This window comes from Musca autumnalis, unplaced genomic scaffold (assembly GCF_047663935.1).
Source record: "Musca autumnalis isolate F117 unplaced genomic scaffold, ASM4766393v1 scaffold_2, whole genome shotgun sequence".
NCBI classification, from domain to species: Eukaryota; Metazoa; Arthropoda; class Insecta; order Diptera; family Muscidae; genus Musca; species Musca autumnalis.
The window spans coordinates 101957893-101985416 of NW_027411755.1; the positions used below are offsets into that span (position 1 = coordinate 101957893).

Here is a 27524-nt window from a genome sequence, read left to right on the forward strand (position 1 = left end):
TCGTTACCTCAACCGAATATTTTTGTTAACTACCGATGTCGGTTCGTTATTAAAAAAAGTTACAGAATCGCACTACTGGAAAACCTGCAAAGCACTCCAATTGGGATTTTCCATTTCAAAGACATAAAGGCATGAATCGGCGGCAGTATGAATGAAACACAAGATACGAAAACATATAGTGTACAATTACTATCTGTGCCCATTTCTTTCCGCTTTGAAAGCATATAGACCAAAAAAGAGAAAAGTTTATTATTAGTAGCCACGACACCATGCAAAGGGATGCGATAGCCTCAACAACGAATCTTGTTGAAAAGGTAAAAAAAGATGATAGTAATTTGACTAAAGTACAGTACACATTGTCAGTTTTGAATGACGATTTTTTGCAATTATCGATAACTGTCCAACCGTCCAGCAACCACAAAACATTTTGTGGTTGCATGATGAATGACAAAATGAACGGCCACACTAACAAGCACCAACAAAGCTGTCATTCAAAACTGACAATGTGTACCCAGCTTAAGGGAAATAAATTGCATATATGGAAATATTTTCCGTTCGAATTAAAACCAATTAATGGTATCTGTTGTTTCTTGTATACCACAACTTTAACAATGTTGGCTTATTACATTGATATATATTTACTGTTTGACATTAAAAATAATTCATTTATTTTATGACTTGTATTTTCAAAATTAATGTGTAATTCCTGACAAAGGAAAATAAGAATTGATAGCTGGATCAGCGTTCGCACTTGATAATAAAGTATAACTATTGGCGTTTCCAATGCCATTGCATGAAGATGTCGAGAGGGAAAGGCTATGCCCCTGATAGGTATTCGTACACCGGTTGTGCACAAGTTGCTCTGTCAGAGGTAGATAACATGAAACTTTACTTCCTGAATGTCAGCAGATAGAAACTGCGGCCAGATTGACCGCCTAACGTTTGGAAATCTAGCTTCCAGAGGCTTAAACTGATGGTTACTGTGTAAATTATATGCAATGGATTCGCCTGTAAACGATAAGCCCGACAGAATGAGAACAGGGAGTGAGAAGTCCCCACGTTGGGTAAATTTCATGACGAACAACCAATGACAACCTGCGCACAACGTTTCTTGACGCGTAAACTTCCAAGAATCGGTGTTTTGTTGCGGCAGGGTCGCCTATTAACCCACCAAGAAACCATACCATGGAAACCGAACAGGAAGAGGGAGTGAGGGTCAAAAGTCATCTAGCAAGTACATTGGTACATGAAATTTCGGCAAACAAAGAGGTTGCATAAAGGGTCCTGTGCTAGATGCATCCCCTGCCAGCGCTCATGTTGAAATCCGTCGTCGCTTGGCGGTCATAAGTCTGTCATATATTAGAAATATTGTTTACCTTGATTTTTATTCCTGTCGCCTATCCGCACAGCACCGAACTGTTGAAGGATGAATTATCGCGGACCAAAGCCAGTAGGAAACAAAGTATTGGGAATTTTGTCAGCAAGCCGGTCCCGGTCTAGCCTCGTACATACATAAAGCTACATATATTGTGGGTAGATAGGGGTATCCTCCATATGTGGTGTATTCACATGTAAATTGAACATTCGATTCGACTTCTCTTGGGCAAATATATTATATATAATATATAATATATATATTATCAATTAGGAAACAATTTTTTTTTATTTTTTGTGTGGTATGACACGATGTAGTCTGTGTTGCTGCACAATTGTTGTGATTGGATCAGCTGACTAAGAATGAGAGACAAAAACGAGAGAAAGAAAAAATTATAGTAACCCAGTATTGCCAGGCAAAACCGGGAGTAGTCCATACAGAGTTGTATCGATGGCGAAAATGGATGTATAGATGGGTTAAAAATTGATTCACCAAATTCGGATAACTGCCACTTGACGGATAACTGCCACTTGACGATGACTAGGCAATTTCAGCGGATCCAAGAAAAGGACACATATATGGGCACCGGAGAGACCAATATATGTTCTCCAAATATGGCGAATGAGTGTTTTTTTTAAGGGCGAACACCGCCTGTTCATGTCAAGCAAATGGATGGTAGAGTTAGTCGTTGTGTAAAGGCACAAAAGAACAGTGGTATTCCGCTCTGTATTAAGTCAGTAAAGTGATAGTATAAGTGCAGTGATACATAAACAAGAAGTTCAAGTTTTGCTTACTGCAATCAATGTGCTACTGAGTTTCATAACCTGTTCCCTGATATTGTTTGTGAGTGGGAGCTGTGGATTTATTTTCGGCTTAACAGGATATAAATTATTTCGTCCAGCAATGAATTCGCCATTTCTATTCGGGTCGATTTCGGAAGAATAAGGAAATAGAAATAACACTGTGTTAGGGTATTGCCAAGAAAAACGTGCTGACCATACCATAAAGTCCACAAAGTATTGTTTGGTGTGAAACCATAGGAGTAAATTTGGATGCTATAAAATTCAGCCATAATTTATAACCCCCAACGCCATCTAAGTCTCATCAACAAGAAATAACTGTTTTGAAACAGGTAGGAACACAGCTGTCTATTGTGTCAACTGGAGAAACATTAGCAGTTCTCTTGTATTTTCAGTTTTAATGATTGGGACATACTCAATTATCGCTACAAGCGAAGAAGAAGGTGTCATACTAATTTGCTTCGTACAAAAGGGGATAAGTGTCCTCGGCCAGGTGATCCACCTAGGCCATGACCAATAAGGTCAGTACCCAAAAGTGTTATAACCAGAGCGCCGAAAAGCCTGCTAAATTTTTCAACGGCTAGATAAGACTACGTAATTATTCATAAACTGTTCCCAGAATTATTAATGGTTCGAAGAGCCCAATAGAAAGATTTATACAGAAGGAAAGAATTGAAATTTAAGATATTGTACTTAGGAATTTATTTTATATTATTATTTTAAGACATTTTTTCTTAAGAGTTTATTTTATATTTTTTAACTGTATGTGTATTAATATTATCATTACATATTGTTAGTATATCCAGTGTTTTTATTGTATTGTCAGTGTACTCAGTGTCGCTGAGGATAGTAATATTTGCAAAGTTGAGAGACAGTTTGGATCTTGAGGACGGAAATCCTTACAACCATAAAACTACCCTAAACGAGCTCATTTAGGTAGATACGATTAGATTTCGTCAGTAGCCGTAATTCAGGTTACATTTTCTTTCCTACTTTGTATGCTAGAGGCCAAATGTGCCATCCCCAGCAACAGTGGGATTCCTGAAAGATTAAAACAATTATGTAATTAGACAGTAAGTACACATAATGGTGGTCTAATTTCAAAGAAGGGGGGATGATCCATATAGTGCGGTAGGTGTGTGTGGTGGCTATAGAGGGACCACTGTAAAATTTGTTTTGTTTCCATGGAAATAAGTGGTCATGGAAAGGAGGGCATCATGAGGCCGCGCCCAACTCGGTTCCGTTTCAGTATGTGTGTATGGGTAGGTGTCAGGGAGTTTTTTTTATTCTAATTCTGTTCTTGTTTTTGTTCGGGTGCCAAATGTGCCATCCCCAGCAACAGTGAGATTCCTGAAAGATTAAAAAAAGAGTATTAGTAGTAATTATCATGATTTGTTGTTAAGATTTAAATGTGCTGTATATTTTTATTAATCCTCAATAAACAATTATGTAATTAGACAGTAAGTACACATAATGGTGGTCTAATTTCAAAGAAGGGGGGTGATCCATATAGTGCGGTAGGTGTGTGTGGTGGCTATAGAGGGGCCACTGCAAAATTTGTTTTGTTTCCATGGAAATAAGTGGTCATGGAAGGGAGGGCATCGTAGGGCCGCGCCCATCCGTTCCGTTTCAGTATGTGTGTGTATGGGTAGGTGTCAGGGAGTTTTTTTATTCTAATTCTGTTTTTGTTCGGGTGCCGAGCTACGAGGTGTTGGGTTGGGATCCGCTCCTGAGATAATTGCTAGTCGAGCGTTACACCTTGAGCTGTATGGGAACCCCGAATGGATGAGAGTATACCAGAAAGCAAAGTAACAACGTACATTTAAACAAAATAAAGAAATGTCTATAAATTATTGGAATTTAAAAAACGAATAATTTTTCACATTTGATTGAATATTTTGAAAACAATGAATGAAAGCTAATTAGATTTTTTTTATTTTTACCTTATTAAGGCGAAGGTCATTTATAATGATATTTAATTAATTCTCTTTCGAGTTGAGCTTATTAGACCTATGTATTATATACATTGAAAAATTAGGAGTCTACCGAAGTCCCACACATTCAACCATTACGCTACGTTTCACTCAAATCTCCGTAATGTAAACCAAAACCAACCCAATCCGTTACCACTTCCCCCGTTTACTCAGCCACCACCAAGACATAACCTAGCAAACAATTACATACCAATTTCAAACCCACTCAACGCAATACAAAATCAGCCCAATATACCGCGACTTCCCCCGTTTACAGAACCACCACCAATACTAAACCCAACAAACAATTTTATACCCACCTCCAATGCAATTCAAAACCAACCCAATATTTCGCAAAGTCCCCCGCTTCATCAACCAATACCATCAAGCAACTTTATCTCATTTTCAGAAAAGATTAGGATTGATATGTTTGGACTGAAATTCGATGGAAATCAAAGGAACTTGTCTGTGGAAGATTTTATTTTCCGTTTAAAATTCTTGCAAATGCAATACCAGATCCCTTTGTCGGAAGTCCTTCGAGATTTCCAACTCCTCCTTTCCGGTCCTGCCAAGGAATGGTACTGGTACTATGTCCGAAGCAACCCAGCGCCAGATTGGCCTGCTTTGTCCCATGCATTATACCAACAATACCAGTTACCATTGTCCACGTTTGACCTAATGCATGAGCTGAATGAACGTAAACAACAACCAGGAGAAGGAATAGACGCCTTATTTCAAAGCCTTAATACTCTAAGGGGTAGACTAACACACCATGTGAACGAATTTGATATGATAAAACTAGCTGAGAGAAACTTAAGAGGGCCTGTGGCAAATATAGTTTACCCTATCCAGGTATCATCCTTAGACCACTTGAGGATAGAATGTTTAGAAGCTGAGAGGAATATGGTGCGAAAAGATAATCGGTCACAACAACCTATTCGTTATCAAAAGCAGGTCAATGAAGTAGTCCTCGAAACATTACAGGCACCGAATGATGACACAATTTGACTTCCACGGGAGAGACACGTTCGGCCCAGAATCCCGCACCATAAACAAACAATCAATACCTTTTTATCATATCCGTCATTATGTTCCACTAGAGGAAAGACAGAAGCATTATTACGAAACCAGGCGTAAAATTTTTCGTGAGTACAAGACTGTTAATACCTCTGTGAGTAAAGATGAATTGAAATCGAAACAAAATAACCGCATACTTAAAGTCCGTCGAAGATTCAAAGAAAAGAAAAGGACGTTAAGAGTAGCTGTTAAGGCCATTAACAACATTAGTTCCAACAGAGATCCTAGACAGTATGCGGACGTACTTTTAAAGGGTAGGATGTTCAAAGGACTTTTGGACTCGGGCGCATCGGTAAGTCTCCTCGGAAAAAACTGCCGGGAAACAGCTGAGTCATAAGCCTTGATTAAGCCACTATATAAAACTGTCCAAACCGCATCAAGATCCATCCATAGGATTTTAGGTTTAGTTACAATAAGTGTTCAATACAAAGATAAAATAAAGGACATAAACTTGTACATGTGTCCAGAATTAGAACAGAAGGTTTACTTGGGAACAAACTTCTGGAAAGCCTTCGACATAGCCCCTGACATTTTTCAGGTAGCACAGGTCCAATTAAAGGAACCTGCTTAAATTAACCCCCATAAAATGCACAATTTGGAACCAGACCAACAAAAACGTTTGGAGTCCATAGTTTCAAACTTTTCGTCTTTTGAAAAGGATGGACTAGGGTGCACCCACCTGGAAAAACATGAAATAAAATTAATTAAGGGGGCGAACCCAGTCAAGGATAAACATTATCCTTTATCTCCAGCGGTCCAGGATATTGTTTACCGGGAAATCGATACCATGTTAGCTCTCAAAGTCATCGAAGAGAGCAATAGTCCTTGGAGTAACCGCACCACTGTGGTTCGTAAACCCGACAAAAATAGGGTTTGTCTCGACGCCCGCAAGTTGAATGCTTTGACCAATAAGGACGCATACCCCTTGCAAAACATCGAGGGATCCTGAGCCGCATTGACCAGACACACTTTATAAGTAGCGTAGATCTAAAATATGCCTTTTGGCAGATCGAACTGGAGGAGGAAGCCAAACCGTATACAGCTTGCACTGTTCCAAGGCGGCCTCTTTACCAGTTTCGAGTAATGCCATTTGGTCTATGCAATGCGGCTCAGCGATTGTGCAGACTTATGGACAAAGTCATTCCAGGTAGACTCAAACCAAATGTTTTTGTTTACCTGGATGACTGGCTAATAATCTCAGATGAATTCGATACACACCTGAAGATGCTACAGGAGGTCTCGAGGTGTTTGAAAGAAGCTCGGTTGACTATTAGTTTGGGAAAGTCCAAGTTTTGTTTTACTGGATTGCGGTATTCGGGTTTCATCATAGGTGGGGGCATGTTAAAGACAGACCCCGAAAAGGTGAAAGCCATTCAGAGCATTAGGATTCCGAGGTCTCCTAGTGAGGTACGTAGCTTCCTAGGAACGGCAGGTTGGTACAGCCGTTTCGTTAAGGATTTTGCTTCCTTATCGGCACCCCTGACCTACTTATTCAAAAAGGGAAAGAAATTTAGTATTACCCAGGAGGCGGTTGAAGCCTTCAATGCCTTGAAACATGCACTCACAACTGCCCCAGTATTGAGACACCCTGACTTCAAAAGGCAATTTTTCATACAGTGCGATGCTTCCGATTATGGAGTTGGTGCCGTATTATTTCAAAAAAATTATGATGGGAGTGAAAACCCCATCGCATTTTTTTCTCAAAAATTGAATCCGGCCCAAAGAAACTATACCGTCACCGAGAAAGAGTGTCTGGCGGCCGTTTTAGCCATAAAACGCTTCAGACCCTATGTCGAGATGATGAAGTTCTCCGTCTTGACCGACCATGCAAGCCTCAAGTGACTAATGTCCCTCAAAGACCTGAGTGGTCGCTTAGCACGCTGGTCGTTTCATTTGCAAGGATACGATTTCACCATCGAGCACAAGAAAGGGTCTGGCTTTTTCGGATGTGCGAGCCTGCGGTGGCTGAAGAGATCACAGAGGACGAATCTATCGATTTTTTTTTATTTATTTATTGAGTCTAATGAACAACGTTCTTACAGACTATTAATATTACAAAATTATTATTAATAATTTACAATAATAAGATTAAATTAAATTATCTATCAAAAAAATTTTAAATTCCTTTTTGATGTGTTACATTCAATTAAATAGCTATTAAGTATAGAATTTAAATAATTTAATCCCCTAATTAAAGGACCATTAAGGGTATAATTTCTTTGATATATTTCAGTATAGAATAAATTCCTATGCCGAAGAGATATTCTACTAGGTATACAAATTGGGATTTTAGCCAAGAGTTGTGGACAATCAATATTTCCATTTATTAAATCAAACATAAACAACATTGAATTGATTGTGCGCCGCTTTTCAAGTGATAACATACCAAGATGAACACAGCGAATCTCATAGGATGGTCGTGGATGTATAGCATTCAAATGAGGTAACGCAAACTTAATAAAACGCTTTTGTATTTTCTCAACTCTTGCTATTTGAATCTGTGTATTAGGGTGCCAAATAAATGAACCGTATTCATGTTTTACAGCACAAACGAGTAGTACAAAGTCTTTAGAGTATAAGGGTCAGAAATATCTTTAGCATTGCGTTTAATAAAGGCAAGTGTCGAATAAATTCTTGGAATTAACTGATCCAAGTGAGATTTAAAAGTAAAGTTAGAATCAAGAAGAATACCCAAGTCCATAGCTTCATCCACCTTTTTTAGACTTGAATTTCCCAAAAAATATGAAATAGTAAACGGGTTTCGTGACCTTGTGTACGTTACATTGAAACATTTATTTAAATTAACCTTTAAGCCATTTGAGAAACACCAATCATTGAAACGATCAAGATCTAATTGCATAGCTGATATATTCGAAAAAGATCTTATTTTAGAATAAATTTTCAAATAGTGCGCATAGAGCAAAAATTCTGAATTTTTAAAACAAACAAATATATCATTTATGTACAGAATAAACAATAAGGGGCCCAGAATACTGCCCTGTGGGACACCCGAAACCTGAAAATAAGGAAAAGATTCATACTTATCAATACGGACTATACATACTCTATTATAGAGGTATGATGAAAACCATTTATGAACAGAAGAATGTATACCCAGGGACAATAATTTTCCCAATAACAAGTTATGTGGAATTTTGTCAAATGCTTTTGAAAAATCTGTATATACTACATCAACTTGCAGACTCTCTTCCATTGCTGACAAACAATAGTCAGAGAAAACTGAAAGATTGGATATTGTAGACTTATTTTTACGAAAGCCGTGTTGTTGAGGAATAGTTAGTGACTTTGTGGAAAAATACAAAATGCCATAAATAGCATGTTCAAAGATTTTGGATATAGTAGTTAACTTGGAAATTGACCGATAGTTGGAAACATCATTGCGACTACCTGATTTATAAACAGGAGTTATATACGACACTTTCCAACGATCAATAAAAACTCCTTCAGTTAAAGATTTATTAAAAATGTGAAGAATTGGATCTATTAGTGACTGTGGGCAATTCTTTATTAAAAATGGACATAGGCCTTCAGAATCAATCTTCATTGAATTTTTTACTTTGTTTATAGCACTCCGAATATTACCGGCAGTCAAAGTTATTTGCCCTAAATTTAAGTTTGACGAAATATTATTAGTATGATGATCGCTTACACTTGAAACATCGAAGTTTGAGCGAAAAAAGTCCGCAAAGAAGTTTACAATTTCTTCAGCATTGTCAAAACTGTTATTATCATAGGTCATTGCAGAGGGAATATCAGTACAGCGTTTTTAGCCTGCACGAAAGACCAAAAATTCTTTGGATTTGTATGAATATTATTTTCAATTTTAAGTAAATATTGTTTATATAAAAATTTATTGAGGAAATTAAACTCCTTTACGCATAACTTATATTGATTAAAAATCTCAATAGAATCTGTCTTGAGATAAGACTTGTGCAGTTTGTTTCTCTTTTTACCAAGGATGGTTATTGACAATAGGTTTCTTAACCGGAACATACTTCTCAAAAATATTTAATATACATACTATTAAAAAAATATATTATAACAGGACATTGTATCTCCGTCACAAAATAATTCAGACCAATTCAAATTAATAAAAATGGAATTTAAAACATCAAAATTACACCTTTTAAAATCATATTCCTTAGAGTGCAAAATATTAGAATTTTTAATGAAATGTATAGATTCAATTTCAATTGATATAGGTTTATGATGTAAATTTGCAGGAAAAAATGGGATCAAATATTCACATACATTAGTTTGAAAAACATTTTGGATAAAAACTAAGTCCAATAACTTATTGAGTTTATTAAATAAATCATCCAAATCATTGGACAAATTCTGTCCGACAGCAAGAAAGCGTTTGCGACGCCTACGTCGTTTTACTTTCGACCACTCATCATTCTTAGAAACTTCAGACATGTTCGATCTAATTTCCGAAGCCGCAGTTGGATACGAAGAAAGAGAAGTAGCATCATCAATAGAAACAATGCCTTGTTGTTGCGAAATAGCATCAACTTGAGACCGTGTGTTATTGCTATTATTGTTGGACTGCAGGTTTGTTACAGCAGAATAATTAGGCATTGGCATAGAAATGTTTGTTTTGATTTTCTTCATTTGTTCAAGGTTACCCGAGAGTTTATTGAACTCTGCTTTCAACTCTTTAAACTCGTCCTTGAAGTTAGAAAACTTATTATCTTTTAGTTCTCTTAGCTCATTTGAAATTGAAGAGATTTGAGAAATCATTTCACAAGAAACAGACAGGCAGTCATCACAATTAAATACAATGTTGATGTTTTGATTTAATAAATCAATATGTTTTTCCTCCAATTTAGCACAGAAGAAATGCAATTTAGCTTTGCAGATATGACATGCAATAATATTAGCACCAAGAGATTTAAAACACTTCGCGCAAAGAGTTTTTGGGGGAGCGTTCATTGTGTACGTCTTAACAACTCGATTGCAAGATGATGACTGATGATTTTGAGACAAATGCCTTTGAAAGCGAAGAATATCGTGATCTTTTGAGAAAAATGGAAGAAAATCATGAAAAATTGCCAGATTTGAAGGTAGAAGGGGACAAAATTTTCAAAAAAAAAACTAGATTCGTTCAACAAGACTATACCGGGGAGTCCCCTTGGAGATTATGGGTTCCAAATGACATAACCCACGTATTGATACAGGAAGCTCATGACCCACCCACAACAACCCATGGCGGGGTAGCAAAAACTTTAGCTGGATTACGTCAGAAATACTATTGGCCTAATATGGTAAAACTGGTCCGGCACTATGGTGCCAATTGCCAAACCTGTAAAGAATCAAAGTCATGTAATCAAAATATGCGCCCACCCATTGGTAACCGAGTTGAAACAAAGAGGCCATTCCAGAAACTATACGTCGATTTTATGGGAAAATATCCAAGATCGAAAAATGCCAACGCATATATATTTATTGCCGTGGACCATTTTTCGAAATTTATGTTTCTGAAGGCCATGAAAGAGGCAACCGCTAAAAATGTTGTAACATTTTTAGTCCATGAAATTTTTCATAAATTTGGAGTCCCAGAGGTGATTCATAGTGATAATGGGCAACAATTCATCTCTAAGCATTTTGAAGAGATGTTAAAAGTATACAAACTAACCCATTTGAAGACTGCACTGTATTCACCCCAATCGAATGCGTCCGAAAGGGTGAATCAGTCAGTGCTGGCAGCAATCCGATCATATTTAAATAATGATCAGAGGGAGTGGGATCAGTATCGCTCAGAGATTGAATGTGCCCTCAGGTCATCCATTCATTCGGCCACGGGGGTTACGCCGTTTTTTGCTCTATTCGGGTGTGAAATGTTCACCAATGGTAACGACTACAAGCTGGCGAGAAAACTAGGATCCATCATGGATCACCACATTGAACCCCTTGCAGTCGAGGATAAACTTAAAACCATAAGAGACACCATGCAAGGAAAGCTTCACGACGCCTATGAGAAAAGCGCCAGAAGGTACAATGTCAGGGCTCGGGTGGTTAAATTTGTTCCCGGACAGGAAGTGTACCGGAAAAATCATGTTCTTAGTGATTTTAAAAATAATATAAATTCTAAATTCTGCAGAAAATATGTTAAGTGCAGAATAGTCAAGCCCATTGGGAACAATCTATATGCCCTGGAAAACCTGCAAGGCACTCCAATTGGGATTTTCCATTTCAAAGGCATGAATCGGCGGCAGTATGAATGAAACACAAGATACGAAAACAATGTAGTGTACAAGTACTATCTGTGCCCGTTTCTTTTCGCTTTGAAAGCATATAGACCAAAAAAAGAGAAAAGTTTATTATTAGTAGCCACGACACCATGCAAAGGGAAGCGATAGCCTCAACAACGAATCTTGTTGAAAAGGAAAAAAAGATGATAGTAATTTGACTAAAGGAAATAAATTGCACATATGGACATATTTTCCGTTCGAATTAAAAGCAATTAATGGTATCTGTTGTTTCTTGTATACCACAACTTTAACAATGTTGGCTTATTACATTGATATATATTTACTGTTTGACATTAAAAGTAATTCATTTATTTTGTGACTTGTATTTTCAAAATTAATGTGTAATTCCTGACAAAGGAAAATAAGAATTGATAGCTGGATCAGCGTTCGCACTTGATAAAAAAGTATAACTATTGGCGTTTCCAATGCCATTGCATGAAGATGTCGAGAGGGAGAGGCTATGCCCCTGATAGGTATTCGTACACCGGTTGTTTACAAGTTGCTCTGTCAGAGGTAGATAACATGAAACTTTACTTCCTGAATGTCAGCAGATAGAAACTGCGGCCAGATTGACCGCCTAACGTTTGGAAATCTAGCTTCCAAAAACAGAGGCTTAAACTGATGGTTACTGTGTAAATTATATGCAATGGATTCGCCTGTAAACGATAAGCCCGGCAGAATGAGAACAGGACGTGAGAAGTCCCCACGTTGGGTAAATTTCATGACGAACAACCAATGACAACCTGCGCACACCGTTTCTTGACGCGTAAACTTCCAAGAATCGGTGTTTTGTTGCGGAAACCGAACAGGAAGAGGGAGTGAGGGTCAAAAGTCATCTAGCAAGTACTTTGGTACATGAAATTTCGGCAAACAAAGAGGTTGCATAAAGGGTCCTGTGCTAGATGTATCCCCTGCCAGCGCTCATGGTGAAATCCGTCGTCGCTTGGTGGTCATAAGTCTGTCATATATTAGAAAGATTGTTTACCTTGAATTTTATTCCTGTTGCCTATCCGCACAGCACCGAACGGTTGAAGGACGAATTATCGCGAACCAACGCCAGTAGGAAACAAAGTATTGGGAATTTTGTCAGCAAGCCGGTCCCGGTCTAGCCTCGTACATACATAAAGCTACATATATTGTGGGTAGATAGAAGGATCCTCCATATGTGGTGTATTCACATGTAAATTGAACATTCGATTCGACTTCTCTTGGGCAAATATATTATATATAATATATATATTATCAATTAGGAAACAAATTGTTTTTATTTTTTGTGTGGTATGACACGATGTAGTCTGTGTTGCTGTACAATTGTTGTGATTGGATCAGCTGACTAAGAATGAGAGACAAAAACGAGAGAAAGAAAAATTTATAGTAACCCAGTATTGCCAGGCAAAACCGGGAGTTGTCCATACAGAGTTGTATCGAGAACGAAAATGGATGTATAGATGGGTTAAAAATTGTTTCACCAAATTCGGATAACTGCCACTTTGCGCATTGTTGGTAGAATAGGTGACGACGACTAGGCAATTTCAGCGGTTCCAAGAAAAGGACACATATATGGGCACCGGAGAGACCAATATATGTTCTCCATATATGGCGATTGAGTGTTTTTTTAAAGGGCGAACACCGCCTGTTCATATCAAGCAAATGGATGGTAGAGTTAGCCGTTGTGTAAAGGCACAAAAGAACAGTGGTATTCCGCTCTGTATTAAGTCAGTAAAGTGATAGTATAAGTGCAGTGATACATAAACAAGAAGTTCCAGTTTTGCTTACTACAATCAATGTTTGTGAGTAGGAGCTGTTGATTTATTTTCGGCTTAACAGGATACAAATTATTTCGTCCAGCAATGAATCCCGCCATTTCTATTCGGGTCGATTTCGGAAGAATAAGGAAATAGAAATAACACTGTGTTAGGGTATTGCCAAGAAAGACGTGCTGACCATACCATAAAGTCCACAAAGTATTGTTTGGTGTGAAACCATAGGAGTAAATTTGGATGCTATAAAATTCAGCCATAACTGGAGAAACATTACCAGTTCTCTTGTATTTTCAGTTTTAATGATTGGGACATACCCAATTATCGCTACAAGCGAAGAAGAAGGTGTCATACTAATTTGCTTCGTACAAAAGGGGATAAGTGTCCTCAGCCAGGTGATCTACCTAGGCCATGAGCAATAAGGTCAGTACCCAAAAGTGTTATAACCAGAGCGCCGTAAAGCCTGCTAAATTTTTCAACGGCTAGATAAGACTACGTAATTATTCATAAACTGTTCCCAGAATTATTAATGGTTCGAAGAGCCCAATTGAAAGATTTATACTGGAGGAAAAATTGAAATTTAAGATATTTTACTTAGGAATTTATTTTATATTATTATTTTAAGACATTTTTGCTTAAGAGTTTAGTTTATATTTTTACCTGTATGTGTATTAATATTATCATTACATATTGTTAGTATATCCAGTTTTTTATTGTATTGTCAGTGTAGTCAGCGTCGCTGAGGATAGTGATATTTGCAAAGTTGAGAGACAGTTTGGATTCTTGAGGACGGAAGTCCTTACAACCATAAAACTACCCTAAACGAGCTCAGTTAGGTAGATACGATTAGATTTCGTCAGTAGCCGTAATTCAGGTTACATTTTCTTTCCTACTTTGTGTATGCTAGAGGCCAAATGTGCCATCCCCAGCAACAGTGAGATTCCTGAAAGATTAAAAAAAGAGTATTAGAAGTAATTATCATGATTTGTTGTTGAGATTTAAATTTGCTGTACATTTTTATTAATCCTCAATAAACAATTATGTAATTAGACAATAAGTACACATAATGGTGGTCTAGGGCCACTGTAAAATTTGTTTTGTTTCCATGGAAATAAGTGGTCATGGAAGGGAGGGCATCATGGGGCCGCGCCCATCTCGGTGAGATGAGAGTATACCAGAAAGCAAAGTAACATCGTACATGTAAACAAAATAAAGAAATGTCTATAAATTAATGGAATTTAAAAAACTAATAATTTTTCACATTTGATTGAATATTTTGAAAAACATGAATGAAAGCTAATTAGATTTTTTTTATTTTTACCTTATTAAGGCGAAGGTCATTTATAGTGATATTTAATTAATTCTCTTTTGAGTTGAGCTTATTAGACCTATTATATACATTGAAAAATTAGGAGTCTACCGAAGTCCCACACATTCAACCATTACGCTACGTTTCACGGGTGGTTAAGCCGATCTTCAGGCATATTGAATGTTGTTTTTGTGGCAGACGAAGGCAAAGCTTGGGAACTAGTATATATATCGCACTTTATTAGATAAATGCATATGCGAAATTATGTCAGTTAATTGAAACCCCAAACTTTCCCTATAGTCCTGCTTGGTAATCCCAATTTTCAATGTTCACAAATACTATGGTAAGAGATTTATTCCTACGTCATTAGTATTGCTCTCCTATATCAGAAGATTTTTGATCATCAATTATTGTCTGCTAAAGTTTTGACAAGTTGATGGTGGCTCAGAACGCTAAGACGCCGGCAACCTTGACACTCAGTTGTCGGAGACCCAGGTTCGAATCCCAGCCTGGCTCATGCTGAAATTATTTTTTATTTTTGCCTTATTAAGGGGAAGATCATTTATAGTGATATTTAATTAATTCTCTTTCGAGTTGAGCTTATTACACCTATTATATACATTGAAAAATTAGGAGTCTACCGAAGTCCCACACATTCAACCGTTACGCTACGTTTCACGGGTGGTTAAGCCGATATTCAGGCGTATTGAATGTTGTTTTTGTGGCAGACGAAGGCAAAGCTTGGGAACTAGCATATATATATCGCACTTCATTAGATAAATGCATATGCGAAATTGTGTCAGTTAATTGAAACTCCAAACATTCCCTATAGTCCTGCTTGGTAATCCCATTTTTCAATGTTCACAAATACTACGGTAAGTTTTATTCCTACGTCATTAGTATTGCTCTCCTATATCAGAAGATTTTTGATCATCAATTATTGTCTGCTAAAGTTTTGACAAGTTGATGGTGGCTCAGAGCGCTAAGATGCCGGCAACCTTGACACTCAGTTGTCGGATACCCAGGTTCGAATCCAGCCTGACTCATGCTGAAATTATTTTTTATTTTTGCCTTATTAAGGCGAAGGTCATTTATAGTGATATTTTCAATTTGAATGTTTCCATATCATTCCACTAAATGCATAATTTCTCGCAGAAAGTTGAATTCTTCAAAAATGTTTGAGGTCGGTGGTAATTCATTAAAAAAGAGAAGCTGTTTCAATAGTTTGCTTTTGAAAACAAAAAAGAACATGTTTATTAGGGCATTATTCTTTTCAAGTTTAACAAATATTGTACCGCCTCTATAAGCGGTGTTTTGGTGTGCGGCATGTCGTTCGGACCTGGAGGAGGTTACATGTCAATGATATGAAGGAGTATAGTTTTTTTCTGGGAAATAGTTTTTTTCTGATGAATAAATTTGTTCTTCAAAAAATATACATCCCTAATATACATCGAGCATAGAAATAAATATTTAAAATGTCGTATGGAATTTGACACTAACATTACAGCCCAGTTCAGTCAGCTGGGTATTGCTGCTACTTTTTCTTCTTCTACCATGGGTAAAAGTGGTGAAAGAGAAAACGGTCAAAATTGCTCTCTCATAACCGGTTTTACCAGAAAAGAAAGTACCGAAAACAGGTAGATCTGGTAGCAATGTCAAAAAGAAACATACAAATTCACAATTCTTTTATTTCACAGTTTTTAATTTTTGATCAGTTTTTCTTCATTGTGAAATAATGGTACACTTAACTGACGAAATTCGTCACTGCATAGATGTTAAAAATCCGGGAATTCTTGCAATATTGGATTTAAGTAAAGCTTTTGACTCTGTTGATCACAATATTCTGGTGCGTAAGTTATTTACAGAGTTTTCCTTTTCTTATTTGTCTTGTGATCTTATTCGATCTTTTCTACTCAATAGGTCGCAAATTGTCGTCAGTAGCCATAAAACGCTGCAGACCCTATGTCGAGATGATGAAGTTCTCCGTCTTGACCGACCATGCAAGCCTCAAGTGGCTAATGTCCCTCAAAGACCTGAGTGGTCGCTTAGCACGCTGGGCGTTGCATTTGCAAGGATACGACTTCACCGTCGATAACGTGATAACGTGGTGGCAGACACGCTTTCTCGGATGTGCGAGGCAGTGGTGGCTGAAGAGATCACAGAGGACGAATTCTTCGATTTTGAGACAAATGCCTTTGAAAGCGAAGAATATCGTGATCTTTTGAGAACAATAGAAGAAAATCATGAAAAATTGCCATCGTTCAACAAGACTATACCGGGGAGTCCCCTTGGAGATTATGGGTTCCAAATGACATAACCCACGTATTGATACAGGAGGTCATGACCCACCCACAACAGCTCATGGCGGGGTAGCAAAAACTTTAGCCAGATTACGTCAGAAATACTATTGGCCTAATATGGTAAAACAGGTCCGGCACTATGTTGCCAATTGCCAAACCTGTAAAGAATCAAAGTCATGTAATCAAAATATGCGCCCACCCATTGGTAACCGAGTTGAAACAGAGAGACCATTCCAGAAACTATACGTCGATTTTATGGGAAAATATCCAAGATCGAAAAATGGCAACGCATATATATTTATTGTCGTGGACCATTTTTCGAAATTTATGTTTCTGAAGGCCATGAAAGAGGCAACCGCTAAAAATGTTTTAACATGTTTAGTCCATGAAATTTTTCATAAATTTGGAGTCCCAGAGGTCATTCATAGTGACAATGGGCAACAATTCATCTCTAAGCATTTTGATGAGATGTTAAAAGTATACAAAATAACCCATATGAAGACTGCACTGTATTCACCCCAATCGAATGCTTCCGAAAGGGTGAATCAGTCAGTGTTGGCAGCAATCCGATCATATTTAAATAATGATCAGAGGGAGTGGGATCAGTATCGCTCAGAGATTGAATGTTCCCTTAGGTCATCCATTCATTCGGCCACGGGGGTTACGTCATTTTTTGCCCCATTCGGGTATGAAATGTTCACCAATGGTAATGACTACAAGCTGGCGGGAAAATAAGGATCCATCATGGATCACCACATTGAATCCCTTGATAGGATAAACTTAAAACCATAAGAGACACCATGCAAGGAAAGCTTCACGACGCCTATAAGAAAAGCGCCAGAAGGTACAATGTCAGGGCTCGGGTGGTTAAATTTGTTCCAGGATAGGAAGTGTACCGGGAAAATAATGTTCTTAGTGATTTTAAAAATAATATAAATGCTAAATTCTGCAGAAAATATGTTAAGTGCAGAATAGTCAAGCCCATTGGGAACAATCTATATGCCCTGGAAAACCTGCAAAGCACTCCAATTGGGATTTTCCATTTCAAAGACATAAAGGCATGAAACGGCGGCAGTATGAATGAAACACAAGATACGAAAACAATGTAGTGTACAAGTACTATCTGTACCCGTTTCTTTCCGCTTTGAAAGCATATAGACCAAAAAAGAGAAAAGTTAATTATTAGTAGCCACGACACCATGCAAAGGAATGCGATAGCCTCAACAACGAATCTTGTTGAAAAGGAAAAAAAGATGATAGTAATTTGACTAAAGGAAATAAATTGCATATATGGAAATATTTTCCGTTCGAATTAAAAACAATTAATGGTATCTGTTGTTTCTTGTATACCACAACTTTAACAATGTTGGCTTATTACATTGATATATATTTACTGTTTGACATTAAAAATAATTAATTTATTTTATGACTTATATTTTCAAAATTAATGTGTAATTCCTGACAAAGGAAAATAAGAATTGATAGCTGGATCAGCGTTCGCACTTGATAATAAAGTATAACTATTGGCGTTTCCAATGCCATTGCATGAAGATGTCGAGAGGGAGAGGCTATGCCCCTGATAGGTATTCGTACACCGGTTGTGTACAAGTTGCTCTGTCAGAGGTAGATAACATGAAACTTTACTTCCTGAATATCAGCAGATAGAAACAGCGGCCAGATTGACCGCCTAACGTTTGGAAATCTAGCTTCCAGAGGCTTAAACTAATGGTTACTGTGTAAATTATATGCAATGGCTTCGCCTGTAAACGATAAGCCCGGCAGAATGAGAACAGGGCGTGAGAAGTCCCCACGTTGGGTAAATTTCATGACGAACAACCAATGACAACCTGCGCACACCGTTTCTTGACGCGTAAACTTCCAAGAATCGGTGTTTTGTTGCGGAAACCGAACAGGAAGAGGGAGTGAGGGTCAAAAGTCATCTAGCAAGTACTTTGGTACATGAAATTTCGGCAAACAAAGAGGTTGCATAAAGGGTCCTGTGCTAGATGCATCCCCTGCCAGCGCTCATGTTGAAATCCGTCGTCGCTTGGCGGTCATAAGTCTGTCATATATTAGAAAGATTGTTTACCTTGAATTTTATTCCTGTCGCCTATCCGCACAGCTCCGAACTGTTGAAGGATGAATTATCGCGGTCCAAAGCCAGCCAGGGAATTTTGTCAGCAAGCCGGTCCCGGTCTAGCCTCGTACATACATAAAGCTACATATATTGTGGGTAGATAGGATGATCCTCCATATGTGGTGTATTCACATGTAAATTGAACATTTGATTCGACTTCTCTTGGGGAAATATATTATATGTAATATATATATATTATCAATTAGGAAACTAATTGTTTTTATTTTTTGTGTGGTATGATACGATGTAGTCTGTGTTGCTGCACAATTGTTGTAATTGGATCACCTGACTAAGAATGAGAGACAAAACCGAGAGAAAGAAAAAATTATAGTAACCCAGTATTGCCAGGCAAACCGGGAGTAGTCCATACAGAGTTGTATCGAGGACGAAAATGGATGTATAGATGGGTTAAAAATTGATTCACCAAATTCGGATAACTGCCACTTTGCGCATTGTTGGTAGAATAGGTGACGATGACTAGGCAATTTCAGCGGTTCCAAGAAAAGGACACATATATGGACACCGGAGAGTCCAATATATGTTCTCCAAATATGGCGAATGAGTGTTTTTTTTTAAAGGGCGAACACCGCCTGTTCATGTCAAGCAAATGGATGGTAGAGTTAGTCGTTGTGTAAAGGCACAAAAGAAAAGTGGTATTCCGCTCTGTATTAAGTCAGTAAAGTGATAGTATAAGTGCAGTGATACATAAACAAGAAGTTCAAGTTTTGCTTACTGCAATCAATGTGCTATTGAGTTTCATAACCTGTTCCCTGATATTGTTTGTGAGTAGGAGCTGTGGATTTACTTTCGGCTTAACAGGATATACATTATTTCGTCCAGCAATGAATCCCGCCATTTCTATTCGGGTCGATTTCGGAAGAATAAGGAAATAGAAATAACACTGTGTTAAAGTATTGCCAAGAAAGACGTGCTGGCCATAACATAAAGTCCACAAAGTATTGTTTGGTGTGAAACCATAGGAGTAAATTTGGATGCTATAAAATTCAGCCATAATTTATAACCCCCAACGCCATCTAAGTCTCATCAACAAGAAATAACTGATTTGAAACAGGTAGGAACACAGCTGTCTATTGTGTCAACTGGAGAAACATTACCAGTTCTCTCGTATTTTCAGTTTTAATGATTGGGACATACCCAATTATCGCTACAAGCGAAGAAGAAGGTGTCATACTAATTTGCTTCGTACAAAAGGGGATAAGTGTCCTCGGCCAGGTGATCCACCTAGGCCATGAGCAATAAGGTCAGTATCCAAAAGTGTTATAATCAGAGCGCCGAAAAGCCTGCTAAATTTTTCAACGGCTAGATAAGACTAGTAATTATTCATAAACTGTTCCCAGAATTATTATTATACAGGAGGAAAGAATTGAAATTTAAGATATTGTACTTAGGAATTTATTTTATATTATTATTTTAAGAAATTTTTTCTTAAGAGTTTATTTTATATATTTTTTATCTGTAGGTGTATTAATATTATCATTACATATTGTTAGTATATCCAGTTTTTTTTTTATTGTATTGTCAGTGTAGTCAGTGTCGCTGAGGATAGTAATATTTGCAAAGTTGAGAGACAGTTTGGATTCTTGAGGACGGAAGTCCTTACAACCATATAACTATAAAACTACCCTAAACGAGCTCATTTAGGTAGATACGATTATATCTCGTCAGTAGCCGTAATTCAGGTTACATTTTCTTTCCTACTTTGTGTATGCTAGAGGCCAAATGTGCCATCTTCAGCAACAGTGAGATTCCTGAAAGATTAAAAAAAGATTATTAGTAGTAATTATCATGATTTGTTGTTAAGATTTAAATGTGCTGTATATTTTTATTAATCCTCAATAAACAATTATGTAATTATACAGTAAGTACACATAATGGTGGTCTAGGGCCACTGTAAAATTTGTTTTGTTTCCATGGAAATAAGTGGTCATGGAAGGGAGGGCATGATGGGGCCGCGCCCATCTCGGTTCCGTTTCAGTATGTGTGTGTATGGGTAGGTGTCAGGGAGTTTTTTTATTCTAATTTTGTTTTTGTTCGGGTGCCGAGCTACGAGGTGTTGGGTTGGGATCCGCTCCTGAGATAATTGCTAGTCGAGCGTTACACCTTGAGCTGTATGGGAATCCCGAATGGATGAGAGTATACCAGAAAGCGAAGTAACAACGTACATGTAAACAAAATAATGAAATGTCTATAAATTATTGGAATTTAAAAAACTAATAATTTTTCACATTTGATTGAATATTTTTAAAAACATGAATGAAAGCTAATTAGATTTTTTTTTATTTTTACCTTATTAAGGCGAAGGTCATTTATAGTGATATTTAATTAATTCTCTTTTGAGTTGAGCTTATTAGACCTATTATATACATTAAAAATTAGGAGTCTACCGAAGTCCCACACATTCAACCATTACGCTACGTTTCACGGGTGGTTAAGCCGATCTTCAGGCGTATTGAATGTTGTTTTTGTGGCAGACGAAGGCAAAGCTTGGGAACTAGTATATATATCGCACTTTATTAGATAAATGCATATGCGAAATTATGTCAGTTAATTGAAACCCCAAACTTTCCCTATAGTCCTGCTTGGTAATCCCAATTTTCAATGTTCACAAATACTATGGTAAGAGATTTATTCCTACGTCATTAGTATTGCTCTCCTATATCAGAAGATTTTTGATCATCAATTATTGTCTGCTAATGTTTTGACAAGTTGATGGTGGCTCAGAACGCTAAGACGCCGGCAACCTTGACACTCAGTTGTCGGAGACCCAGGTTCGAATCCCAGCCTGGCTCATGCTGAAATTATTTTTTATTTTTGCCTTATTAAGGCGAAGATCATTTATAGTGATTTTTAATTAATTCTCTTTCGAGTTGAGCTTATTAGACCTATTATATACATTGAAAAATTAGGAGTCTACCGAAGTCCCACACATTCAACCGTTACGCTACGTTTCACGGGTGGTTAAGCCGATCTTCAGGCGTATTGAATGTTGTTTTTGTGGCAGACGAAGGCAAAGCTTGGGAACTAGTATATATATCGCACTTCATTAGATAAATGCATATGCGAAATTGTGTCAGTTAATTGAAACTCCAAACATTCCCTATAGTCCTGCTTGGTAATCCCATTTTTCAATGTTCACAAATACTACGGTAAGTTTTATTCCTACGTCATTAGTATTGCTCTCCTATATCAGAAGATTTTTGATCATCAATTATTGTCTGCTAAAGTTTTGACAAGTTGATGGTGGCTCAGAGCGCAACCTTGACACTCAGTTGTCGGATACCCAAGTTCGAATACAGCCTGACTCATGCTGAAATTATTTTTTATTTTTGCCTTATTAAGTCGAAGGTCTTTTATAGTGATATTTTCAATTTAAATGTTTCCATATCATTCCACTAAATGCATAATTTCTCGCAGAAAGTAGAATTCTTACAAAAATTTTTGAGGTCGGTGGTAATTCATTAAAAAAAGAGAAGCTGTTTCAATAGTTTGCTTTTGAAAACAAAAAAGCACATGTTTATTAGGGCATTATTCTTTTCAAGTTTAACAACTATTGTACCGCCTCTATAAGCGGTGTTTTAGTGTGCCGCATATCGTTCGGACCTGGAGGAGGTTACATGTCAATGATATGAAGGAGTATAGTTTTTTTCTGGGAAATAGTTTTTTTCTGATGAATAAATTTGTTCTTCAAAAAATATATATCCCTAATATACATCGGGCATAGAAATAAATATTTAAAATGTCGTATGGAATTTGACACTAACATTACAGCCCAGTTCAGTCAGCTGGGTATTGCTGCTAATTTTCTTCTTCTACCATGGGTAAAAGTGGTGAAAGAGAAAACGGTCAAAATTGCTCTCTCATAACCGGTTTTACCAGAAAAGAAAGTAACGAAAACAGGTAGATCTGGTAGCAATGTCAAAAAGAAACATACAAATTCACAATTCTTTTATTTCACAGTTTTTAATTTTTGATCAGTTTTTCTTCATTGTGAAATAATGGTACACTTAACTGACGAAATTCGTCACTGCATAGATGTTAAAAATCCGGGAATTCTTGCAATATTGGATTTAAGTAAAGCTTTTGACTCTGTTGATCACAATATTCTGGTGCGTAAGTTATTTACAGAGTTTTCCTTTTCTTATTTGTCTTGTGATCTTATTCGATCTTTTCTACTCAATAGGTCGCAAATTGTCGTCAGTAGCCATAAAACGCTGCAGACCCTATGTCGAGATGATGAAGTTCTCCGTCTTGACCGACCATGCAAGCCTCAAGTGGCTAATGTCCCTCAAAGACCTGAGTGGTCGCTTGGCTCGCTGGTCGTTGCATTTGCAAGGATACGACTTCACCATCGAGCACAGGAAAGGGTCTGATAACGTGGTGGCAGACACGCTTTCTCGGATGTGCGAGGCAGTGGTGGCTGAAGAGATCACAGAGGACGAATTCTTCGATTTTGAGACAAATGCCTTTGAAAGCGAAGAATACCGTGATCTTTTGAGAACAATAGAAGAAAATAAGGAAAAATTGCCAGATTTGAAGGTAGATGGGGACAAAATTTTCAAAAATAACTAGATTCGTTCAACAAGACTATACCGGAGAGTCCCCTTGGAGATTATGGGTTCCAGATGACATAACCCACGTATTGATACAGGAAGCTCATGACCCACCCACAACAGCCCATGGCGGGGTAGCAAAAACTTTAGCTAGATTACGTCAGAAATACTATTGGCCTAATATGGTAAAACAGGTCCGGCACTATGTTGCCAATTACCAAACCTGTAAAGAATCAAAGTCATGTAATCAAAATATGCGCCCACCCATTGGTAACCGAGTTGAAACAGAGAGGCCATTCCTGAAACTATACGTCGATTTTATGGGAAAATATCCAAGATCGAAAAATGTCAACGCATATATATTTATTGTCGTGGACCATTTTTCGAAATTTATGTTTCTGAAGGCCATGAAAGAGGCTACCGCTAAAAATGTTTTAACATTTTTAGTCCATGAAATTTTTCATAAATTTGGAGTCCCATTCATAGTGACAATGGGCAACAATTCATCTCTACGCATTTTGAAGAGATGTTAAAAGTATACAAAATAACCCATATGAAGACTGCATTGTATTCACCCCAATCGAATGCGTCCGAAAGGGTGAATCAGTCAGTGCTGGCAGCAATCCGATCATATTTAAATAATGATCAGAGGGAGTGGGATCAGTATCTCTTAGAGATTGAATGTTCCCTTAGGTCATCCATTCATTCGGCCACGGGGGTTACGCCGTTTTTTGCCCTATTCGGGTATGAAATGTTCACCAATGGTAATGACTAAAAGCTGGCGGGAAAACTTGGATCCATCATGGATCACCACATTGAACCCCTTGATAGGATAAACTTAAAACCATAAGAGACACCATGCAAGGAAAGCTTCACGACGCCTGTAAGAAAAGCGCCAGAAGGTACAATGTCAGGGCTCGGGTGGTTAAATTTGTTCCCGGATAGGAAGTGTACCGGGAAAATAATGTTCTTAGTGATTTTAAAAATAATATAAATGCTAAATTCTGCAGAAAATATGTTAAGTGCAGAATAGTCAAGCCCATTGGGAACAATCTATATGCCCTGGAAAACCTGCAAAGCACTCCAATTGGGATTTTCCATTTCAAAGACATAAAGGCATGAATCGGCGGCATTATGAATGAAACACAAGATACGAAAACAATGTAGTGTACAAGTACTATCTTTCTTTCCGCTTTGAAAGCATATAGACCAAAAAAGAGAAAAGTTTATTATTAGTAGCCACGACACCATGCAAAGGGATGCGATAGCCTCAACAACGAATCTTGTTGAAAAGGAAAAAAAAGATGATAGTAATTTGACTAAAGGAAATAAATTGCATATATGAAAATGTTTTCCGTTCGAATTAAAACCAATTAATGGTATCTGTTGTTTCTTGTATACCACAACTTTAACAATGTTGGCTTATTACATTAATATATATTTACTGTTTGACATTAAAAATAATTCATTTATTTTATGACTTGTATTTTCAAAATTAATGTGTAATTCCTGACAAAGGAAAATAAGAATTGATAGCTGGATCAGCGTTCGCACTTGATAATAAAGTATAACTATTGGCGTTTCCAATGCCATTGCATGAAGATGTCGAGAGGGAGAGGCTATGCCCCTGATAGGTATTCCTACACCGGTTGTGTACAAGTTGCTCTGTCAGAGGTAGATAACATGAAACTTTACTTCCTGTATGTCAGCAGATAGAAACAGCGGCCAGATTGACCGCCTAACGTTTGAAAATCTAGCTTCCAGAGGCTTAAACTAATGGTTACTGTGTAAATTATATGCAATGGATTCGCCTGTAAACGATAAGCCCGGCAGAATGAGAACAGGGCGTGAGAAGTCCCCACGTTGGGTAAATTTCATGACGAACAACCAATGACAACCTGCGCACACCGTTTCTTGACGCGTAAACTTCCAAGAATCGGTGTTTTGTTGCGGAAACCGAACAGGAAGAGGGAGTGAGGGTCAAAAGTCATCTAGCAAGTACATTGGTACATGAAATTTCGGCAAACAAAGAGGTTGCGTAAAGGGTCCTGCATCTAGGCCTGCCAGCGCTCATGTTGAAATCCGTCGTCGCTTGGCGGTCATAAGTTTGTCATATATTAGAAAGATTGTTTACCTTGAATTTTTTTTCCTGTCGCCTATCCGCACAGCACCGAACGGTTGAAGGATGAATTATCGCGGACCAAACCAGTAGGAAACAAAGTATTGGGATTTTTGTCAGCAAGCCGGTCCCGGTCTAGCCTCGTACATACATAAAGCTACATATATTGTGGGCAGCGGTTCCAAGAAAAGGACACATATATGGACACCGGAGAGTCCAATATATGTTCTCCAAATATGGCGAATGAGTGTTTTTTTTTTAAAGGGCGAACACCGCCTGTTCATGTCAAGCAAATGGATGGTAGAGTTAGTCGTTGTGTAAAGGCACAAAAGAGCAGTGGTATTCCGCTCTGTATTAAGTCAGTAAAGTGATAGTATAAGTGCAGAGATACATAAACAAGAACTTCAAGTTTTGCTTACTGCAATCAATGTGCTATTGAGTTTCATAACCTGTTCCCTGATATTGTTTGTGAGTAGGAGCTGTGGATTTATTTTCGGCTTAACAGGATATACATTATTTCGTCCAGCAATGAATCCCGCCATTTCTATTCGGGTCGATTTCGGAAGAATAAGGAAATAGTAATAACACTGTGTTAAAGTATTGCCAAGAAAGACGTGCTGGCCATACCATAAAGTCCACAAAGTATTGTTTGGTGTGAAACCATAGGAGTAAATTTGGATGCTATAAAATTCAGCCATAATTTATAATCCCCAACGCCATCTAAGTCTCATCAACAAGAAATAACTGATTTGAAACAGGTAGGAACACAGCTGTCTATTGTGTCAACTGGAGAAACATTACCAGTTCTCTTGTATTTTCAGTTTTAATGATTGGGACATACCCAATTATCGCTACAAGCGAAGAAGAAGGTGTCATACTAATTTGCTTCGTACAAAAGGGGATAAGTGTCCTCGGCCAGGTGATCCACCTAGGCCATGAGCAATAAGGTCAGTATCCAAAAGTGTTATAATCAGAGCGCCGAAAAGCCTGCTAAATTTTTCAACGGCTAGATAAGACTAGTAATTATTCATAAACTGTTCCCAGAATTATTATTATTATTATACGGGAAGAAAGAATTGAAATTTAAGATATTGTACTTAGGAATTTATTTTATATTATTATTTTAAGAAATTTTTTCTTAAGAGTTTAGTTTATATATTTTTTATCTGTAGGTGTATTAATATTATCATTACATATTGTTAGTATATCCAGTTTTTTTTATTGTATTGTCAGTGTAGTCAGTGTCGCTGAGGATAGTAATATTTGCAAAGTTGAGAGACAGTTTGGATTCTTGAGGACGGAAGTCCTTACAACCATAAAACTACCCTAAACGAGCTCATTAGGTAGATACGATTTGATTTCGTCAGTAGCCGTAATTCATGTTACATTTTCTTTCCTACTTTGTGTATGCTAGAGGCCAAATGTGCCATCCCCAGCAACAGTGAGATTCCTGAGAGATTAAAAAAAGAGTATTAGTAGTAATTATCATGATTTGTTGTTAAGATTTAAATGTGCTGTATATTTTTATTAATCCTCAATAAACAATTATGTAATTAGAAAGTAAGTACACATAATGGTGGTCTAATTTGAAAGAAGGAGGGGTGATCCATATAGTGCGGTAGGTGTGTTTGGTGGCTATAGAGGGGCCACTGTAAAATTTCTTTTGTTTCCATGGAAATAAGTGGTCATGGAAGGGAGGGCATCATGGGGCCGCGCCCATCTCGGTTCCGTTTCAGTATGTGTGTGTATGGGTAGGTGTCAGGGAGTTTTTTTATTCTAATTCTGTTTTTGTTCGGGTGCCGAGCTACGAGGTGTTGGGTTGGGATCC

At 37.5% G+C, this 27524-nt stretch overlaps 1 long non-coding RNA gene across 1 annotated transcript; it reads right to left on the minus strand.

Annotated features, from left to right (window-relative positions):
- Positions 1–2879: 2879 nt before the first annotated feature.
- LOC141394369 (uncharacterized) lies at positions 2880–26741 on the minus strand. Its single transcript, XR_012410385.1, has 3 exons — positions 18959–26741; positions 13921–14203; positions 2880–3525 (listed from the first exon to the last, which is right to left on the minus strand). It is a non-coding gene; the product is annotated as an uncharacterized lncRNA (long non-coding RNA).
- Positions 26742–27524: the final 783 nt, after the last annotated feature.